At 38.3% G+C, this 16,790-nt stretch overlaps 1 protein-coding gene across 6 annotated transcripts in view; it reads right to left on the bottom strand.

Annotated features, from left to right (window-relative positions):
- The window catches only part of RPRD2 (regulation of nuclear pre-mRNA domain containing 2), a 93,808-nt gene that overhangs the window by 61,157 nt on the left and 15,861 nt on the right, over nucleotides 1-16,790 (bottom strand). The window lies entirely within an intron of this gene.

Here is a 16,790-nt window from a genome sequence, read left to right as displayed (position 1 = left end):
TAGTCCTGGTAACCATTTGCTCCTTTCCAGCTATTCTCGCCACATTGCAGCTGCAAAACCTACAACACGCCTGGCATACTCCTACTTGGCATCCCACTTCAGGGTCCTTTGAGCTCCCTGCTCCCTCTGCTTGGCAGATTATTCTTTTCCCAGATAATCTCATAGTTTATGCTCTCACTGTTTTTAAATCTTCACCCAAAGGTCACTTTCTCAGTGGCTTTCTGTATTTCCCTGACCAGGAAAACAGCAACATCAAACCACCAATACTATTGTCCTTCCATGTTACCCTCCCCCCTCGCAATATACCATAATTTACTTAATTTTTTTTTACCTGTCTTGCACTGTGAGGGTAAGGGCTTTTGTCGGTTTTGTTTAGTGTTGAATTCTCAGCCCCTAGGACCATGCCTAACAGAGTAGGTGTTTGGTAACTATTTCTTGGAAAAGTAAGTAAGAAAAAAAGAAAGGAAAATACAAAGAAAAGGAGTCAAAAATGATTACTGTAGTCTTTTCAGTTTGGTTAATAACCCCATAAAGTAGCTGGCCTCCAAGTAACTACACAGGGTAGACAAAAACTAGGTACCATTAGGTACTGTAATTAGTGCACAATTTTAAGAATCTTTTTTTCTTAGGTATTGATTTTAGAACCCAAGTCCTGAGTAAATGACTTCACTGTACACTGAAAGAACCACATCTAAGCTAAAAAATTCAAAATGGTCTCTTACCAGTTGTAAAGTATCAACTCAGAAATTCTTTGAATAATTTGCCACTCAGAACATTTGTTAAATTTCATTATATACACTAACTAACTTCAAACATTCCCCAACTCTAAACAGAAAACTATTCAGTGTCATTAATGATCTGTAAAGAGCAAAAGAAAATTAGAATCTAAATATCCACTAATAGTAGAGCTGACAATCATTAAATCAAATATGAAAACCATACAGAAAACAGAAAAATGGTTTACATACTGAAAGTAAACAAAAAAGGTATATCAACCTTGCCTGATGCTTCCCCTTATTTTCTAAATTTAAGTCCTTCCTGTTAATCCTTTCTTATTACTGCATATTCCTGAATTTAGGATAAGATTGTTTATAACATGCACATTTTATATACTATTACTAAAGAAATTTGCAAAGTACTTCCAGTTAGCTGAACGAAGCCATCAACTGTAAAATAAACACTGATTTCAAACATGTTAAAATGTGAAAAGAATACACATCTTTGAATTGATGAAGTACATAACTTCTAATTCATTTTTTCCCTCCTCACTGTGAGGGAAACTAAAATGGAGGTATCTTGTTCAGGCTTCAGAAGTAGGGGAACAGGCCTCTGACCAACTTCTGACTTTGCCTGAACCCTGCATGGACTACAAGCCTGCCTGCTGGCACACCAATTGTTACCAGCTAGTCAAGTGGCATCTTAGGTAAGAAAAAGAGTGGGTCTTGGAATCTCTTAAGGCCTGAGGGTCGTAAGGCGCTGAGGGCCTGGCCAGCCCTAATGATGATACCGGTTTGTGGCCTGGGATTATAAACAGGAGCCCCCAGATCCTTTCCCAATTGTGACTCCAAACTGCTGTTAATGTGGGATTTCCCAGCACTGTTCAAATACGGATGTAGGTCGGCTCAATTTGGTTATGTTTATCCAGGTGGCACTTCTGGTATAGAACTTGCCTGCCAATACAGGAGACATAAGAGACACAGGTTCAATCCCTGGATTGGGAAGATCACCTGAAGGAATGCATGGCAACCCACTCCAGTATTCTTGCCTGGAGAACCCCATGGACTGAGGAGCCTGGTAGGCTACTGTCCAAAGGGTTGCAAAGAGTAGACACGACTGAACAAGTAACACACACATGCTGTTGCTTCTATTTTTTTTTCTAATGACTACTGAAATCACATAATCTTCTATTAAAAGTTGCAACTATTTGTTAACGAATTCTTAGAACCTGAAATGAAAAGTAAAACTTTTGACAAAATACCCATTTCTTTTGCCTCTACCCTACTTCAGTTTCTTATCATTACAACAATAAACTTCTTAATCACTCATCTGTATCTCTAGTTTCAACGCATTCTCCAGACTCCTGGGAATTAATTCCACCAGTATGCTTGTCCCTAGGTACAAAGATATTCTTTGCAGCACTATTTTCAACAAAAGACTGGAAATATTCTAAAATTAATAGGGGCTTCAGTTCAGTTCAGTCGCTCAGTCGTGTCCGACTCTTTGAGACCCCATGGACTGCAGCACATCAGGCTTCCCTGTCCATCACCAACTCCTGGAGCTTACTCAAACTCATGTCCATCGAGGCGGTGATGCCATCCAACCACCTCATCCTCTACTGTCCCCTTCTTCTCCCGCATTCACTCTTTCCCAGCATCAGGGTCTTTTCCAATGAGTCTGTTCTTCGCATCAGGTGGCCAAAGTACTGGAGTTTCGGCTTCAACATCAGTCCTTCCAATGAACATTCAGGACTGATTTCCTTTAGGATGGACTGGTTGGATCTCTTTGCAGTCCAACAGACTCTGAAGAGTCTTCTCCAACACCACGGTTCAAAAGCATCAATTCTTCGGTGCTCAGCTTTCTTTATAGTCCAACTCTCACATCCATACATGACTTCTGGAAAAACCATAGCTTGAGTAGACAGACTTTTGTTAGCAAAGTAATGTCTTTGCTTTTAATATGCTGTCTAGGTTGGTCATAACTTTTCTTCCAAGGAGCAAGTGTCTTTTAATTTCATTGCTGCAGTCACCACCTGCAGTGATTTTGGAGCCCCCCCCAAAAAAGTCTGTCACTGTTTCCATTGTTTCCCCATCTATTTGCCATGAAGTGATAGGACTGGATACCATGATCTTAGTTTTCTGAATGTTGAGTTTTAAGCCAACTTTTTCACTTTCAGTAATTATGAATAAAGTCACTACAAATATCTCTTAATAATATCTTTTAAATAGCAAAATTTAATAATTTTGATGGAAGTCTAGCTTACAAAAAAATTTTTAAATGGCCTGTGTTGTTTGCGTCCTATCTAAGAAATCTCTGCCTACCCCAAGGTCACCAAGACTTTCTCATACATAAAGGTGAAAAGACTGAAAACTGCAGGATGTTCACTTTCACCCTTCCTCTACAACTAGATGTTCCAGCCAGAGCAGTAAGACAAGAGAAAGGAATAAAAGGCATATAAACTGGAAAAGAAGAAATTAAACTGTCTCCTGTTGCAAACAACAAGATTTGTTCACAAAATAGGTACTAGAACTAGTGAGTGGGTTTTGGTAGAGTTGTAGGATTTGCAATAGGTAGGGAAAAAATTTTTTTTAGTAGTATCATTTACAAGAACATGAAAGACACAATCTAGCAAAATATGATCTGTATGCAGAAAAAAAAATACAATACATGGACAAAAGAAATCAAATAAGACCTAAATAAGTGGAGAGAGACACCATATTTATGGGTCAGAAGACTTAATATTGTTAAGATGTCAATTCTCCTCCCATTTAATGTATAGATTCAACATAATCCTAATCAAAATCTCACCATGATTTTGGAAAAAAACAAACCGATTCTAAAATTTAAATGAAAAGACAAAAGACCTAGAATAGCTAAAATAACTTTGAAAATTTTGCTGGAGGATTCACATTACCTGATTTCAAAATAAGATATAAGAATCAAGACAGTGAGCTTTAGCAAAAGGACAGACACACAGATAAATGGGACCAAACATTTCAGAAGTAGACTTGTCTGGTTAATTGATTTTTCAGAAAAGTACATAGGCAACTGAATAAAGAAAGGACAGTCTTTTCAACAAATAGTACTGGCATAGTTTGACATCCATGTAAAAAAAAAAACAAAAAACAACTTGACCCATACCTCATACCATTTGCAAAAATTAACTCAAAATGCATTACAGACCAAAATGTAAAACCTAACTATAAAATTTCTGTAAATTCAATGTCTGCAGGATCTGTACTGTTGTTCCTTTTCCATTTCAGGTATAGTAATTTGCATCTTTTCTTTTTTCCCTTAGTCTGGCTAAAGATTTGTTAATTTCATCAATCATCTCAAAGTACTTTTAATGGCATTTTAAATGGGAAACAAACTGACAATATACATTTGCAAAGTCAAATCCCTTCAATCTGGCAATTCTCTCGCACATGTGGCCCAGGTATAGATCCAAAAGTATCCATAACAGCACTGCCCATCACAGAAAAGTAACTATAATATAGACTGAATCTTGAATAGTTATGATTTTTTGAACATAACTAATAGATTATTTTTTAATTTGATGAGATCTGATGCAGCTTGGCAAAGACATCTACTTGGATAGGAAAAACAACCTCTTTTAAAATTTTGAAGATAAAAAATTATTTCAAACTAATACTCAACCACAAAACACATGTTAATAAAAGCAAACACACATATATGATCATATATGTGGCCGCTAAACCAGCTGAGTCTGAGGCCTTTTTTAGGTTTTCTACTTCTTCTTTTTTTTGTATTTTTTTTTTATTAGTTGGAGGCTAATTACTTCACAACATTTCAGTGGGTTTTGTCATACACTGATATGAATCAGCCATAGAGTTACACGTATTCCCCATCCCGATCCCCCCTCCCACCTCCCTCTCCACCCGATTCTTCTGGGTCTTCCCAGTGACTGGAGCCCATTATACAGAGTGAAGTAAGCCAGAAAGGTTTTCTACTTCTTGAGCCAATAAGGGTTAATACTTTTATGGACATTTTTTCCATTTCCTTTAGGCCTTAAAACTTATTAATGTAAAGTTAACATGTATTGTTTACAATTTTTAAAAAATCTCTGCATCTACATTAGTCCTCTTTTAAGAACTCTGGTAAAAAATAAAATGATATACATATATATAAATCTCATATACATATGGAATATTATTCAGCCTTAAAAAGGACAGAAACTTCAACACGTCATAATATGGATGAATCTTGCCAAAACGTTATGCCAAGTAAAATAAGTCAGTCACAAAAGGACAAATACTGTCTGATTCCACTTAATGAGGTACCTAGGGTAGTCAAATTCACAGCAACAGAAATTGGTTACTAGGGGCTGAGGGATGGGAGGAATGGGAGTTATTGTTTAATGAGTACAGAGTTTCAGTTTAGGAAAACAAAAAAAATCCTCAAGAGGGACAGTGATGATGGTTGTTCAACAATGTTAATGTACATAAGCAATAAATAAGAAACTGTTAATAATGGAACTGGGCATACAGAGGATGGTGAAGGGTAACTTGCTTTCCATTTTTTAACACATATAGAGTTTGAACTTTATTTACCATGTACTTTTAAAATATAGTTTAAAAATCAGACTAGTGAACGGCTCCCTAATAATGTATACTGAAGTGACTCATTTGAAAATAACCCTCCCTTAACTACATAATCCATCATAGCTACCTTCTCACTTCTTACCAGCCCTCCTCATTCATATATCTACTACAATGGCCAGATGCCTTTCCATGTCCTCACTTAGGACTCACTATTTACTTTTAAAAAATATGTCATTTAATATTAAACATACAAAAAAGTACACAATTTACTAGGTGACATTCTTCTATAAAGTTTTCCTTTTCTGCCCCACCTTGTTCTCTTTCCATGAATATGACTATAGATACAGGGATTTTTTCGTCTTTCATTCCAGTCATGTTTTTTTTGATGTGCAAACTGTCCCACAGTTAGTCAGCAAAATCCTTTTCGAGCCAGCTCTTATATCCTTTTGGTAACGATCTCATTCATCTTTGAGCTCTTCTGAGACATTCTTGCCCTCTGGCCAAAGATGTTCATTCCATGAGCCTGATGTTTTCTTCATAAGAAGATTTTACAAACTACTGATTGAATCTGGTTAGTACTTACAGAACTGTTCAAATTTCCTAACTCTTCTGGATCATTATTTATTTTTAAAGGAATTTGTCCATTTCATCTGAGTTTCCATTTACTGGCTAATGTTGCTAATATGATTTTTAAACTTCTACTTTATCTGCAGTCATGCCCCCTTTCCAATCCTAATATTTTTTATTTAGGCTCTCTTTTTTTCTTCCTTGGTCAATCAGACAAAGGTTTATCTTTTACTGTGCTTTTTGAAGAAGCAAGTTTTGTCTTTGCTGACCTTTTCTTTCTTTTGTATTTATTCTTTGTTTTTATTTTTAATTTCCTTTCTTCTACTTTTCTTGGGCCTACTCTGTTGTTCTTTGCCTATTTTTTTTTTTTAAACAAAAGATGCTTAGCTTATTAATTTACAGCCTCTTGCATTTTAGGTTATACATTTCCCTTAATTACAGTTTTTACTGCATCCCAGCCCATACTTCTTCCCTTAACTCAAGATCCATATACCCACCTAACATGACATCTCCAATGATGTATCTAAAAGATATCTCAAACTCAACATATTAAAAACTAAACTCTTGATCACCACCAAATCTTGTTCACTCAAAGCCTTCATCACTTAATTAACGACATCTCCATCCTTCTATCACTCAGGACACAAACCCTGGAATTATCTTTAATTGCTCTTTTTCTCATACTGTCAGACATTTGTTCTATCTTCAAAATGCATCGAGAAATCATTTATTTCTTACCACTTTTATCTCTGTCACTGCAATCTAAGCCATCATCATCTCTCACCTGGACTGTTACATTACTCTTGAAATAGGTCTCTCTCCATTTGTCTCTTCCTCCTTATAGTCTATTCTTACCATGGCAATGGACGATTCTTTTAAAAGATAAGAGCACATTGTTGCTCTGCTCAAAACCTTTCAATGATTACTACTTCCACTCTGAGTAAAAGCCAAAGACTGCCCTCTGTGATCTGCCATCTCCTATATCTCTTTGATCTTGTCTACTCTCACACTATTTCTTGAACATACCAGATCCCCTCAAACTTTCAGGTCTGAATTCTAACCATTCCCTTTAACTGGGATCCTCTTCCTCCAGACACCCACCGGGCTAACTCAGTGTCTTCAGGTCTTTACTCAGCTCTCTCTCTCAATGAAGCCCAACTTAAGTGCTTCCTTTAATACCGCAACCTGTCCCACAATCCCAACCATTCATTCCAAGGCCCTTTACACTGCTCTCTACTATTTTCCCATAAGACGTCATCATTTTCCACCATACTAGATAGTTTATTTTTTCATGATATTTATTGCTCCATAAGAAATCTTAATGCAGTCACTGATGGATCCCAAATAAACATATAGTAAGCACTCAAAAAACTGAGTCATTAGTTTTGATGTAGTGGTTCAGTGGATAAAGAATCAGCCTGCAATGCAGGAGATACAGGAGACGTGGGTTCGAGCCCTGCGTCAGGAAGATCCCCTGGAGAAGGAAATGGCAACCCACTCCAATATTCTTGCCTGGAAAATCCCATGGGCAGACGAGCTTGGCAGGCTACAGTCCATAGGGTTGTAAAGAGTCAGACACAACTGAGGTGACTGAGCATACAAACAGTATTCTTATTACTATTCAGCACTATATATTTTTAAATTTCCACCATGATTTATTCTTTGATTCATGGGTTATTCAGAAATACACATTTTAATTTCCAAGCAAAGGGTAAATTTTCCTTTGGGTTGTTAACATCTAAATTAATACTACTACATGGCTAAAGTACATGAATCTGTATGGTAAAGAGTACATGAAACTATATGATATAAAGCATCTGAAATTATATTAATCTTTTCTGAGGGGCCAGTACGCATCACTAATTGGCTTAAACAGTCCTTATTTGTTCCAAAAAAATGCATACTTTCTAATTTTAGAGCACAGGGTTCTCTACATGTGAGTCAACTAAATCAGATTTGGTATAGTATTAAATTCTCTGTATTTTTACAAATTTTGAATCTGTTTAAACTACCAACAATTAAGAGCTACACTTTAACTCTCTCACCCAGATAACAAAACTAGTAAATTCTCCTTTCAGTATAGGCATACTTTGGAGATACTGTGAGCTCAGTTCCAGTTTATTGCAAGTAAAGTTCCAAATACAGAAATAAAGTGAGTCACACGAGTTTCTTGGACTTGCCAGTGCATGTAAAAGCCATGTTTGCACTGTACTGTAGTCTACTAAGTGTGCAATAACATTATGACTAAAAACAATGTACACACAACAATTTAAAAAAGCTGTTGAAAAAATGGTATCAAGAGACTTGGTTGACGCAGGATTGCCACAAACCTTCAGTTTATAAAAAAAAACACATTATTATCTGCAGGATGCAATAAAACAAGGTATGCCTATACACCAGTGTTTGCTGTATATACTGTTGTCCCTTTACTGGATACACATAAATTTAAAATTGTCGAATCTTCCAGGTAAACTAAGTTTTTTGGTCATTTTACGGGCTCTATTTTCAGTTAATTTTTTTTGCCTTAAAGACTCATTTATTTGTTATTCAGTCAGCTACCATAGTGGCATGCTTTTGTTATGGGTTTATAATTACAATTTACCTTTAATTTTTCCATTTTAATGTCTCTTTGTGTACGTATCAGTTCAGTTCGGTCACTCAGTCGTGTCTGACTCTTTGAGACCCCATGAACCACAGCACGCCAGGCCTACCTGGCCATCACCAACTCCCAGAATCTACCCAAACCTATGTCCATTGAGTCGGTGATGCCATCCAACCATCTCATCCTCTGTTGTCCCCTTCTCCTCCTGCCCTCAATCTTTCCCAGCCATCAGGGTCTTTTCCAATGAGTCTGTTCTTCGCATCAGGTGGCCAAAGTATTGGGAGTTTCAGCTTCAACATCAGTCCTTTCAATGAATATTCAGGACTGATCTCCTTTAGGATGGACTGGATGGATCTCCTTGCAGTCCAAGGGACTCTCAAGAGTCTTCTCCAGCACCACAGTTCAAAAGCAGCAATTCTTCAGCACTCAGTTTTCTTTATAGTCCAACTCTCATATCCATACACGACCACTGGAAAAACCACAGCCTTGACTAGACGGACCTTTGTTGGCAAAGGAACGTTTCTGCTTTTTAATATGTTGTCTAGGTTGGTCATAATTTTCCTTCCAAGGAGGAAGCGTCTTTTAATTTTAAGGCTGCAATCACCATTGGCAGTGATTTTGCAGCCCCCCAAAATAAATTCAGCCACTGTTTCCCCATCTATTTGCCCTGAAGTGATGGGACTGGATGCCATGACCTTAGTTTTCTGAATGTTGAGCTTTAAGTCAACTTTTTCACTCTCCTCTTTCACTTTCATCAAGAGGCTCTTTAGTTCTTCTTCACTTTCTGCCATAAGGGTGGTGTCATCTGCATATCTGAGGTTATTGATCTTTCTCCCAGCAATCTCTTGCTTCCTCCAGCCCAGCGTTTCTCATGATGTACTCTGCATATAAGTTAAATAAGCAGGGTGACAATACACAGCCTTGACGTACTCCTTTTCCTATTTGGAACCAGTCTGTTGTCCCATGTCCAGTTCTAACTGTTGCTTCCTGACCTGCATGCAGGTTTCTCAAGAGGCAGTTCAGGTGGTGTGGTATGCCCATCTCTTTCAGAATTTTCCAGTTTATTGTGATCCACACAGTCAAAAGCTTTGGCATAGTCAGTAAAGGAGAAATAGATGTTTTTCTGGAACTCTCTTGCTTTTTCAATGATCCAGCAGATGTTGGCAATTTGATCTCTGGTTCCTCTGCCTTTTCTAAAACCAGCTTGAACATCTGGAAGTTCATGGTTCACGTATTGCTGAAGCCTGGCTTGGAGAATTTTAAGCATCACTTTGCTAGCATGTTAGATGAGTGCAATTGTGCAGTAGTTTGAGTATTCTTTGGCATTGCCTTTCTTTGGGATTGGAATGAAAACTGACCTTTTCCAGTCTTGTGGCCACTGCTGACTTTTCCAAATTTGCTGGCATATTGAGTGCAGCACTTTCACAGCATCATCTTTCAGGATTTGAAATAGCTCAACTGGAATTCCATCACCTCCACTAGCATTGTTCATAGTGATGCTTCCTAAGGCCCACTTGACTTCATATTCCAGGGTGTCTGGCTCTAGCTGAGTGATCACACCATCTGGATCATGAAGATCTTTTTTGTACAGTTCTTCTGTTTATTCTTGCCACCTCTTCTTAATATCTTCTGCTTCTGTTAGGTCCATACCATTTCTGTCCTTTATTGTGCCCATCTTTGCATGAAATGTCCCCTTGGTATCTCTAATTTTCTTGAAGAGAGTCTTTCCCACTCTACTGTTTTCCTCTATTTCTTTGCATTGATCGCTGAGGAAGGCTTTCTTATCTCTCCTTGCTATTCTTTCGAACTCTGCATTCAAATGGGTATATTTTTCCTTTTCTCCTTTGCTTTTCGCTTCCCTTCTTTTCACAGCTATTTGTCAGGCCTCCTCAGACAGCCATTTTGCTTTTTTGCATTTCTTTTTCTTGGGAGGCCAGGGGCTGCGGCCGAGGGGAGCTACCCCACATCCGAGGTAAGGAGCAGCGGCTGCGCTTTGCTGGAGCCGTAAAGAGATACCCCACGTCCAAGGTAAGAGAAACCCAATTAAGACGGTAGGCACTGAGAGAGGGCATCAGAGGGCAGAAAGACCGAAACCACAATCACAGACAACAGGCCAAGCTGATTACACGGACCACAGCCTTGTCTAACTCAATGAAACTAAGCCATGCCGTGTGGGGCCACCCAAGACGGACGGGTCATGATGGAGACGTCTGACAGAACGCGGTCCACTGGAGAAGGGAATGGCAAACCACTTCAGTATTCTTGCCTTGAGAACCCCATGAACAGTACGAATAGGCAAAAAGATAGGACACTGAAAGATGAACTCCCCAGATCGGTAAGTGCCCAATATGCTATTGAAGATCAGTGGAGAAATAACTGCAGAAAGAATGAAGGGATGGAGCCAAAGCAGAAACAACACCCAGTTGTGCATGGGACTGGTGATAGAAGCAAGGTTCGATGCTGTAAAGAGCAACATTGCAAAGGAACCTGGAATCAAATTAGGTCCATGAATCAAGGCAAATTGGAAGTGGTCAAAACAGGAGATGACAAGAGTGAACACTGACATTCTAGGAATCAGCAAACTAAGATGGACTGTATTGGATGAATTTAACTCAGATGACCATTATATCTACTACTGTGGGCAGGAATCCCTTAGAAGAAATGGAGTAGCCATCATGGTCAACAAAAGAGTCTGAAATGCAGTACTTGGATGCAATCTCAAAAATGACAGAATGATCTCTGTTTGTTTCCAAGGCAAACCATTCAATATCACAGTAATCCAAGTCTATGCCCCGATCAGTAATGCTGAAGAAGCTGAAGTTGAACGGTTCTATGAAGACCTACAAAGACCTTCTAGAACTAACACCCAAAAAAGATGTCCTTTTCATTATAGGGGACTGGAATGCAAAAGTAGGAAGTCAAGAAACACCTGGAGTAACAGGCAAATTTGGCCTTGGAGACAGAATGAAGCAGGGCAGAGGCTAATAGAATTCTGCCAAGAGAACGCACTGGTCATAGCAAACACCCTCTTCCACCAACACAAGAGAAGACTCTACACATGGACATCACCAGATGGTCGACATTGAAATCAGATAGATTATATTCTTTGCAGCCAAAGATGGAGCAGCTCTATACAGTCAGCAAAAACAAGACTGGGAGCTGACTGTGGCTCAGATCATGAACTTGTTATTGCCAAATTCAGACTGAAATTGAAGAAAGTGGAGAAAACCCCTAGACCATTCAGCTATGACCTAAATCAAATCCCTTATGACTATACAGTATTAGTGAGAAATAGATTTAAGGGACTAGACCTGATAGAGTGTCTGATGAACTATGAATGGGGAGGTTCATGACATTGTACAGGAGACGGGAATCAAGACCATCCCCAAGAAAAAGAAATGAGTATGTATAGATAGACTATTAAAAAAAAATCCAAACTGATCATCTCTTGTTTAACTGATAGAATTATTAATTTACATTTAATTGTGGCTGATATATTTGGATTTGTTTTTTATCTACCCCGCTTCTCCTTTATGTCATGTTTCTCTATTCATGCCTCTGGGAAGTTTATTTTTAAATTCCATCTCCTCCACTTCTAGGGCTGGAAATCACATATTCTCTTCCAGTAACTTAGCATCCACTCTTGGGGGATATATATATGTGTGTGTGTGTGTGTATATATATATATATATATATATAAACAAGGTCTCAAGTTAAACAATATTTTAAACATCTCCTGTCCTGAAAAAATACAAGGATTTTAGAACACTTTCAAATCAACTTCTTCTTGATCTACAATATATTGTCTAGTACAAGTTGACTTTTTTTTAAACTTCGCAAATTAAAGATTATTTTATACAGATAATGTTTAGATTTACTCTCATGCTTACAATCTATTTGCTCAACACTGCATTTTCTCTCTCAGTCCTTCCTCCTGGTGTTCTTTTCCTTCATCCTTCAGCACACAACCACTGGTAGGAGTATAGCAGTGTTAGTCACTTAGTTGTCTGACTCTCGGCAACCCCATGGACTGTAGTCCATCAGACTCCTCTGTCCATGGAATTCTCCAGGCAACAATATGGGAGTGGGCTACCATTCCCTTCTCCAGGGGATCTTTTCACACCAGGGATCAGACCAGGGTCTCCTGCATTGCAGGCAGATTCTCTACTGTCTGAGCCACCAGGGAAGCCCATTAGAAGGTCATAAAGCGAAGATCTGTTGGTTTCCAGCCTCCATCTTTCTGGAAATGACTTCATTTTACCCTTGTTCTTAAAAAATCACTCTGCTAGGTGTACAATTATAGACTGAAAGCTGTTTTGTCTCTGCACTTTGAATACTTGATCTCAATGTCTTCAGTCTTCCATTGTGGCTACCAGGCTGATTGTCATTCCTCTGCAAGCTACCTGTCTGTTCTCTGTGGCTTTTTAAGGGTTTTCTCTTTATCTCTGAATGTATTCTTCAGCCTAACTACAGTGTGTAGGTATAAATTTCTTTGTATTTAATATTCTTCATATACATTCTACTTCCTGTACATTCATATCTTTTATTAATTCTTCAAATTTCTCAGCCATTATTCCTTTATGGCTTGCTCTCTGTTCTCTGAGACTTCAGTCACACACATGTTAGATTCATTATTGTATCATTCCAATCAATTTGTCTCTTGCACTACATTTTGGGTAAGTAATTTAGGTCTATCCCTCGGTTCATTAATCCACCGAGATTTTAACTTCAACAGTTATATTTTTCATCTCTAACATTTCACTTTGGTTCTTCTATATATCTACATAACCATATTTGAGGGTCTTTCATTTCTTGCTACATTTGCAACTCCATCTTTTATTAAACATTTTATATATGACTATTTTATATCATTTCAATAGTTTAACTCTTTAGGGGTTTATTTCTATTAAATCTCACTGAAAGTAACTTATCCTTGCATTTAGTAATTCTTTGCTGTATTTTAATTGTGGGAATTCAAAGAGCCTAACCAGAAAAAAGCTTCCTCTCAAAGTATATATACAATTGCTCTGGCAGAAAGGGGGTAGAGCTGACCTTGGTCCAATTTAGCATCTTTCTCAGAGGGTTATTTCACTTTGCTGTGGGCCAAAGGTTTAATTTCCCATTAGTGCTAACATGGCCATTTGCCTTTAGAGAGAGAGCAACCTTGCCTTTTTCGTTTGTCCACAGCCCACTGGTCCTGCTTCATCTGCCTCTTCCCTTTTGTGAAAACAGGCCCTTAGAGAGTGCCTTACTTTTTTAGCATATTGAGTAATGTATTAGAAATTATGCTTATAACCTTCCATACAGAAGAATTCCAGATAATTTACAAAAATACTGCTCCTTCAAAGAGATGAGACATGAACTCTGCACTCCTTAAGTGTAGACTGTGCACAGTGACTTCTTTCCACAGAGTACTGTTTGATGGGGGGGGGGGGGCGGGGCTGATTTTATAGTGAACAAACCTAACTAATACTGCCTCAGCCAGGTGATCAAGGGTGGCACCATCAGTGGTAAGTCATGCTGACAGGATGCTCCTGATGTGACGTGATGCAAATGGCACTTTTCCTGTGTTCTTTCCAAGAGCCTATAACCCCAGTTAATCATGGGGGGAATGAATGAATGAATAAATATCAGGCAATAAATAAATAAATAAATAAATATCAGACAAGTTCATATATTTATTTGCTTGTTTTTGCCATGCCGAGTGTCTTGTGGGATCTTAGTTCCCTGTCAGGGATGGAACCCAAATCCCCTGCAGTGGAAGTGTGGATTCCTAACCACTGGACCAGAAGGGAATTCCCCAGGCAAATCCATACTAAGGGACATTCTATAAATACCTGATTAATAATCCTCAAAACTGTTAAAGTCTAAAGGAGCCTAAACTGACAAGATGACTAAATATAAGGTGAAATTTTGGATGGGATCCTGGACAGAAAAAGACATTAGGCAAAAACTCAGGAAACCCACAAATAAAGTATGGAGTCTAGTTACCAATTACATATCAATAATTGGTTCATTAGTTGTAACAAACGTACCATATACCAATGTAAGCTGTTAACAACACAGGAGGAAATTGGGTGTCGGGTATACCAGAACCCTCTATTCTAACTCTGCAATTTTTCTGTAAACCTAAAGCTATTCTAGAATAAAGTATTTTTTTAAAGTTATGTTACAATTTCTGCGGGATTTAGCTATGCTTTTTAGCGCAAAAAATATAGTCTCCCTGCAAAATATCCAGTCAGAAATTGTCCTATTCACCTTTCTCCCCAGAACAACATGCTCTTTCCCAGAACCATGTTCCTGGGGAACTCCACTGACATACTTTCTCTTCCCTTAATTTCTGAGAAATTACTTTGCTGATCCTCTCCTCTACCTAGGGTATCTTTTCTTCTGAAACACTTGTTTTTCCGAGGTTCTTTCACTGGCCCTATTCTCTTCTCATTTAAGATACTGTGCCCTGAGTGCTCATTCATTAACTGCTACAGATAAGCTTGCAATTCCCCAGTCTACATCTCTATTCCCTCTCAAATACAATAAATACAACAGAGTAGTTATGAATATATTTTTTAAGTCAGTCAGAACTAGTTTCAAAGGCCAGCACCTGTTTCCAACTGCATGACGCTTTCAAGACTGCTTTTCTCATCTATACAATGAGATAATAATAGTATCTACCTTTTCAAAAATTTTTCTCAAACTTATGTAATATACATGAAATTCCTAGAAATTGCATCAAGTATGTAACTGAAAATAAATACTAGCCAACATCAGGATTATAAGCACTAGGAAAGTGATTAATTATCTATTAAACAACTTGTCTCAGGTGCCCTCCGAACACTCCAAATCCTTGTGTTCAAGTCTATTTGCATTACCTATCCTCCCAAATTTCCTGTCACCCAAGACAGAATCCACAGAATCCATTTTCTAAGCTTTCTTCTAACTTCATCCCCAACATCCAAGTGGTCAGCAACTTCTGTCAAATTCTACTTTCTAAACACCTCTTATATCTTATCTGTCCTCTCCACTACCACTATATTCTAATTTTTTAATTAATTTATTTTCATTGGAGGCTAATTACTTTATAATATTGTGGTGATTTTTGCCATACACTGACATGAATCTGCCACGGGTATACATGTGTCCCTCATCCTGAAAACCCCTCCCACCTCCCTCCCCATCCCATCCCTCTGGGTTGTCCCAGCACACCGGCTTTGAGTGCCCTGTTTCATGCTCCGCACATGGACCAGTCATGTTTTACATATGGTAACATACATGTTTCAATGCTATGCTCTCAAATCATCCCACCCTCGCCTTCTCCCACAGGGTCCAAAAGTCTGTTCTTATTACCTGTGTCTCTCTTGCTGTATCGCATATAGAGTCATTGTTTCCATCTTTCTAAATTCCATATATATGCATTAATATACTGTATTGGTGTTTTTCTTTCTGACTTACTTCACTCTGTATAATAAGCTCCAGTTTCATCCACCTCATTAGAATTGATTCAAACCCATTCTTTTTAAAAGCTGAGTAATATTCCATTGTGTATATGTACCACAACTTTCTTATCCATTTGTCTGCAGACGGACATCTAGGTTGCTTCCATGTCCTAGCTGTTGTAAACAGTGCTGTGATGAACATCGGGGTACACGTGTCTCTTTCAATTCTGGTTTCCTCAGTGTGTATGCCCAGTAGTGGGAATCCTGGGTTGTATGGCAGTTCTATTTTCAGTTTTTTAAGGAATCTCCACACTGTTCTACATAGTGGCTGTACTAGTTTGCATTCCCACCAACAGTGTAAGAGGGTTCCCTTTTCTCCACGCCCTCTCCAGCATTTATTGTTTGTAGACTTTTTGATAGCAGTCATTCTGACCAGTGCTACCACTATATTCTTTCAGATCTTTGTCATTTGGTTATATTACTCTTGTGGCTTCTGACATGTCCCCCAAACATGTTGCTATTTATTTTTAGAAACTGTAGTATCAGCTTTAGGTATTGCTATTTTAAAAACCAAAATACATTTTTTTTTTTGGCATAATACGAAAGCAGTTCATTCATCACTCTTGGTTGTCTTTATCTCTTTCCTACCTACTCACCCATTCCCATTCTCTCCCTTTCACCCAAACTCCTTACCCTATTTACCACACAGCTCAGGAAACTCCCCCGACTCTACCCATGTCATGGCCCACTTATAGCGTGAGTCTGAACCTGAGAGAAAGAACCTTCCATAATGAAGAATCTCTCCTAGGGAAAAGAAAGGATTTAAACTCCATTTAGGAAATGTTTTCCAAGTTGGCCAAGAAAAAGTTAAAACTTCGGCAATTTTGTATTACTGAACAGAGAGGTGGT

Source organism: Cervus canadensis, chromosome 2 (genome assembly GCF_019320065.1).
Source record: "Cervus canadensis isolate Bull #8, Minnesota chromosome 2, ASM1932006v1, whole genome shotgun sequence".
NCBI lineage: Eukaryota > Metazoa > Chordata > Mammalia > Artiodactyla > Cervidae > Cervus > Cervus canadensis.
This window is presented reverse-complemented; position numbering and strand designations above follow the sequence as displayed.